A 5,000-nucleotide genomic window follows, 5' to 3' on the forward strand; every position below is an offset into this window, starting at 1 on the left:
CGGAGCGCACCCTTTTCTCGGTGGCTGGCGGGCGAGAGAGTGCTGCGTCGCCGGCATCGGCGTCGAAAGAAGCCGAGCCGAAAAAAGTTAAAGTACAAACGTGCAAGCATACTAACCTAACCCTAGGTAAGGCATGTCAGAGCGAAAGACAGTAAACTCGAATGAGCCAAGAAAGAGCGGTGCGGGGCCGGTCGGAGCGCACCCTTTTCTCGGTGGCTGGCGGGCGAGAGAGTGCTGCGTCGCCGGCATCGGCGTCGAAAGAAGCCGAGCCGAAAAAAGTTGTACAAACGTGCAAGCATACTAACCTAACCCTAGGTAAGGCATGTCAGAGCGAAAGACAGTAATTTCGAATGAGCCAAGAAAGAGCGGTGCGGGGCCGGTCGGAGCGCACCCTTTTCTCGGTGGCTGGCGGGCGAGAGAGTGCTGCGTCGCCGGCATCGGCGTCGAAAGAAGCCGAGCCGAAAAAAGTTAAAGTACAAACGTGCAAGCATACTAACCTAACCCTAGGTAAGGCATGTCAGAGCGAAAGACAGTAATTTCGAATGAGCCAAGAAAGAGCGGTGCGGGGCCGGTCGGAGCGCACCCTTTTCTCGGTGGCTGGCGGGCGAGAGAGTGCTGCGTCGCCGGCATCGGCGTCGAAAGAAGCCGAGCCGAAAAAAGTTAAAGTACAAACGTGCAAGCATACTAACCTAACCCTAGGTAAGGCATGTCAGAGCGAAAGACAGTAATTTCGAATGAGCCAAGAAAGAGCGGTGCGGGGCCGGTCGGAGCGCACCCTTTTCTCGGTGGCTGGCGGGCGAGAGAGTGCTGCGTCGCCGGCATCGGCGTCGAAAGAAGCCGAGCCAAAAAAAGTTAAAGTACAAACGTGCAAGCATACTAACCTAACCCTAGGTAAGGCATGTCAGAGCGAAAGACAGTAAACTCGAATGAGCCATGAAAGAGCGGTGCGGGGCCGGTCGGAGCGCACCCTTTTCTCGGTGGCTGGCGGGCGAGAGAGTGCTGCGTCGCCGGCATCGGCGTCGAAAGAAGCCGAGCCGAAAAAAGTTAAAGTACAAACGTGCAAGCATACTAACCTAACCCTAGGTAAGGCATGTCAGAGCGAAAGACAGTAATTTCGAATGAGCCAAGAAAGAGCGGTGCGGGGCCGGTCGGAGCGCACCCTTTTCTCGGTGGCTGGCGGGCGAGAGAGTGCTGCGTCGCCGGCATCGGCGTCGAAAGAAGCCGAGCCAAAAAAAGTTAAAGTACAAACGTGCAAGCATACTAACCTAACCCTAGGTAAGGCATGTCAGAGCGAAAGATAGTAATTTCGAATGAGCCAAGAAAGAGCGGTGCGGGGCCGGTCGAAGCGCACCCTTTTCTCGGTGGCTGGCGGGCGAGAGAGTGCTGCGTCGCCGGCATCGGCGTCGAAAGAAGCCGAGCCAAAAAAAGTCAAAGTACAAACGTGCAAGCATACTAACCTAACCCTAGGTAAGGCATGTCAGAGCGAAAGACAGTAAACTCGAATGAGCCATGAAAGAGCGGTGCGGGGCCGGTCGGAGCGCACCCTTTTCTCGGTGGCTGGCGGGCGAGAGAGTGCTGCGTCGCCGGCATCGGCGTCGAAAGAAGCCGAGCCGAAAAAAGTTAAAGTACAAACGTGCAAGCATACTAACCTAACCCTAGGTAAGGCATGTCAGAGCGAAAGACAGTAATTTCGAATGAGCCAAGAAAGAGCGGTGCGGGGCCGGTCGGAGCGCACCCTTTTCTCGGTGGCTGGCGGGCGAGAGAGTGCTGCGTCGCCGGCATCGGCGTCGAAAGAAGCCAAGCCGAAAAAAGTTAAAGTACAAACGTGCAAGCATACTAACCTAACCCTAGGTAAGGCATGTCAGAGCGAAAGACAGTAATTTCGAATGAGCCAAGAAAGAGCGGTGCGGGGCCGGTCGGAGCGCACCCTTTTCTCGGTGGCTGGCGGGCGAGAGAGTGCTGCGTCGCCGGCATCGGCGTCGAAAGAAGCCGAGCCAAAAAAAGTTAAAGTACAAACGTGCAAGCATACTAACCTAACCCTAGGTAAGGCATGTCAGAGCGAAAGACAGTAAACTCGAATGAGCCATGAAAGAGCGGTGCGGGGCCGGTCGGAGCGCACCCTTTTCTCGGTGGCTGGCGGGCGAGAGAGTGCTGCGTCGCCGGCATCGGCGTCGAAAGAAGCCGAGCCGAAAAAAGTTAAAGTACAAACGCGATGCTAATGAGCGAGCCGTTGTCTCGACTAATATGTAGGGGGCGTTCGATCGAGCGTCTGGCTTGAGCGCTTGTCGGCCTAGCAGAACGGTCGCATTGTTATGCCCGGGTTTTAGGCACCGCTGCAGGCGGCCGGCAGAGCTCTTGTTTGTGCGAAACTGAATGGATCGAGCCCGAGAGAGGGCGAGCAAAGAAAAAACGCAAATCGCTCCGCCTGGCACTGCCGGCGAGAGCGTGGACGTCGCGGCCAGCGACTGTCGAAGCTGAGTACGGCCGCAGGCGATCGCCTCGGTCTTAAACGAATGCGACGAGCACGCGCCGGGCGGCCCAGCAAGGGCCGAGCGCAGCTGTCGCAGCTATCTGGTTGATCCTGCCAGTAGTGATATGCTTGTCTCAAAGATTAAGCCATGCAGGTGCAAGTACGAGTTCTCGTAAAGCGAAACTGCGAATGGCTCATTAAATCAGTCTTGGTTTATTTGGTCTCGTAAGCGAAGTGGATAACTGTGGTAATTCTAGAGCTAATACATGCATTAAGCGCCGACTTCGGGAGGCGCGCTTTTATCAGATCAAAACCGACCGGGTTCGTCCTGTGACGTTTGATGACTCTGGATAACCACGCGGATCGTACGGTCTCTGCACCGACGACGTATCATTCAAGTGTCTGCCCTATCAACTGTCGAAGGTACGCTACGTGCCTACCTTTGTGATAACGGGTAACGGGGAATCAGGGTTCGATTCCGGAGAGGGAGCCTGAGAAACGGCTACCACATCCAAGGAAGGCAGCAGGCGCGCAAATTACCCATTCCCGACACGGGGAGGTAGTGACGAAAAATAACAATACAGGACTCTAACGAGGCCCTGTAATTGGAATGAGTACATCCTAAAACTCTTAACGAGTATCCATTGGAGGGCAAGTCTGGTGCCAGCAGCCGCGGTAATTCCAGCTCCAACAGTGTATGCTAAAGTTGTTGCGGTTGAAAAGCTCGTAGTTGGATTTTGGGCGAGCGCCGCCGGTCCGTCGCAAGGCGTGTCACTGGTTGCGTTCGCCTCACCTTCGGTTCTCCGTCGGTGCTCTTGACTGGGTGTCGGCGGTGGCCGATAAGTTTACTTTGAAAAAATTAGAGTGTTCAAAGCAGGCTGTTCGCCTGCATAGTGTTGCATGGAATAATGGAATAGGACCTCGGTTCTATTTTGTTGGTTTTCGGAGCACGAGGTAATGATTAAGAGGGACAGACGGGGGCGTCCGTACTCTGCCGTTAGAGGTGAAATTCTTGGATCGGCGGAAGACGAACTACTGCGAAAGCATTCGCCAAGAATGTTTTCTTTGATCAAGAGCGAAAGTCAGAGGTTCGAAGACGATCAGATACCGTCCTAGTTCTGACTATAAACGATGCCAACTAGCGATCGGGAGGCGTTACCATGACGACCTTTCCGGCAGCTTCCGGGAAACCAAAGTCTTTGGGTTCCGGGAGAAGTATGGTTGCAAAGCTGAAACTTAAAGGAATTGACGGAAGGGCACCACCAGGAGTGGAGCCTGCGGCTTAATTTGACTCAACACGGGGAAACTCACCCGGCCCGGACACAGGTAGGATTGACAGATTGAGAGCTCTTTCTTGATTCTGTGGGTGGTGGTGCATGGCCGTTCTTAGTTGGTGGAGCGATTTGTCTGGTTAATTCCGATAACGAACGAGACTCTGGCATGCTAAATAGTTACGCGACCTTCTCGGTCGGCGTCTAACTTCTTAGAGGGACTAGTGGCGTTTAGCCACACGAGATTGAGCAATAACAGGTCTGTGATGCCCTTAGATGTCCGGGGCCGCACGCGCGCTACACTGAGTGAAGCAGCGAGTGTCTAACCTAGGCCGAAAGGTCCGGGTAACCCGTTGAACCTCATTCGTGATTGGGATAGGGACTTGCAATTGTTTCCCTTGAACGAGGAATTCCCAGTAAGCGCAAGTCATCAACTTGCATTGATTACGTCCCTGCCCTTTGTACACACCGCCCGTCGCTACTATCGATTGAATGGTTTAGTGAGATCCTTGGATCGGCCCCGTCGCGGCTGGCAACGGCCGCGTCGGCGTGTCGAGAAGACGATCAAACTTGATCATTTAGAGGAAGTAAAAGTCGTAACAAGGTTTCCGTAGGTGAACCTGCGGAAGGATCATTACCGAAAAGGGTGGTAGGCCCCGGCCGACCGCGCACTTAATTGTCTTTGGGTGCCGCCGAGAGGGCGGCCGTCAATCGGGGTTCCGCCCCGTGCGACACGCGTAACACGTTGGCATAGCAAGGCAGCCGAGTGCGATGGTGGCTTCTGGGCACCGCGCTCGATGTGCCGCCGGCCCAGCCCGGCGGTCGCTCGGCGTCGTTTGTTGGTGTTTTTGTGCAGTTGTTGTCGGTGGTGGTTTTGTGGTCGATCCCACAGTGTGACGTCCGCGCGCTTCGGCGCCGGGCGAAACGTCGAGGACGACTCTTAACGGTGGATCACTCGGCTCGCGAGTCGATGAAGGACGCAGCCAAGTGCGAGAAGTAATGTGAATTGCAGAACACATTGAACGTCGACCTTCTGAACGCGAATTGCGGTCTCGGGTCAATCCCGGGACCGCGTCTGCCTCAGGGTCGCGTTCGTCCTCACCCGAGGGTCGTCGCCTGGCCTCTGCGAAGACGGCCGGGCGTCGCCCCAAGTTGAAGCGGTCGCCGAGCTTTCTCGGCGCGACCGCGTGTCCCGTACACCGCCGGCCCCTCGACGTGTTCAACTACGTTCGAGGGGCGGGTCCAGGTCGGTCGGTCCG

General features: G+C 55.6%; 2 non-coding genes across 2 annotated transcripts; both read left to right on the top strand.

Moving 5' to 3' along the window:
• The first annotated feature begins 2,568 nt into the window (after nt 1-2,568).
• On the top strand, nt 2,569-4,378 carry LOC144420295 (small subunit ribosomal RNA). The gene has a single exon (XR_013474648.1). It is a non-coding gene; the product is annotated as a small subunit ribosomal RNA (ribosomal RNA).
• Nucleotides 4,379-4,676: 298 nt separating this feature from the next.
• LOC144420343 (5.8S ribosomal RNA) lies at nt 4,677-4,830 on the top strand. Its single transcript, XR_013474689.1, has one exon. It is a non-coding gene; the product is annotated as a 5.8S ribosomal RNA (ribosomal RNA).
• The last annotated feature ends 170 nt before the right edge of the window (nt 4,831-5,000 follow it).

This window comes from Styela clava, chromosome 2 (genome assembly GCF_964204865.1).
Source record: "Styela clava chromosome 2, kaStyClav1.hap1.2, whole genome shotgun sequence".
NCBI lineage: Eukaryota > Metazoa > Chordata > Ascidiacea > Stolidobranchia > Styelidae > Styela > Styela clava.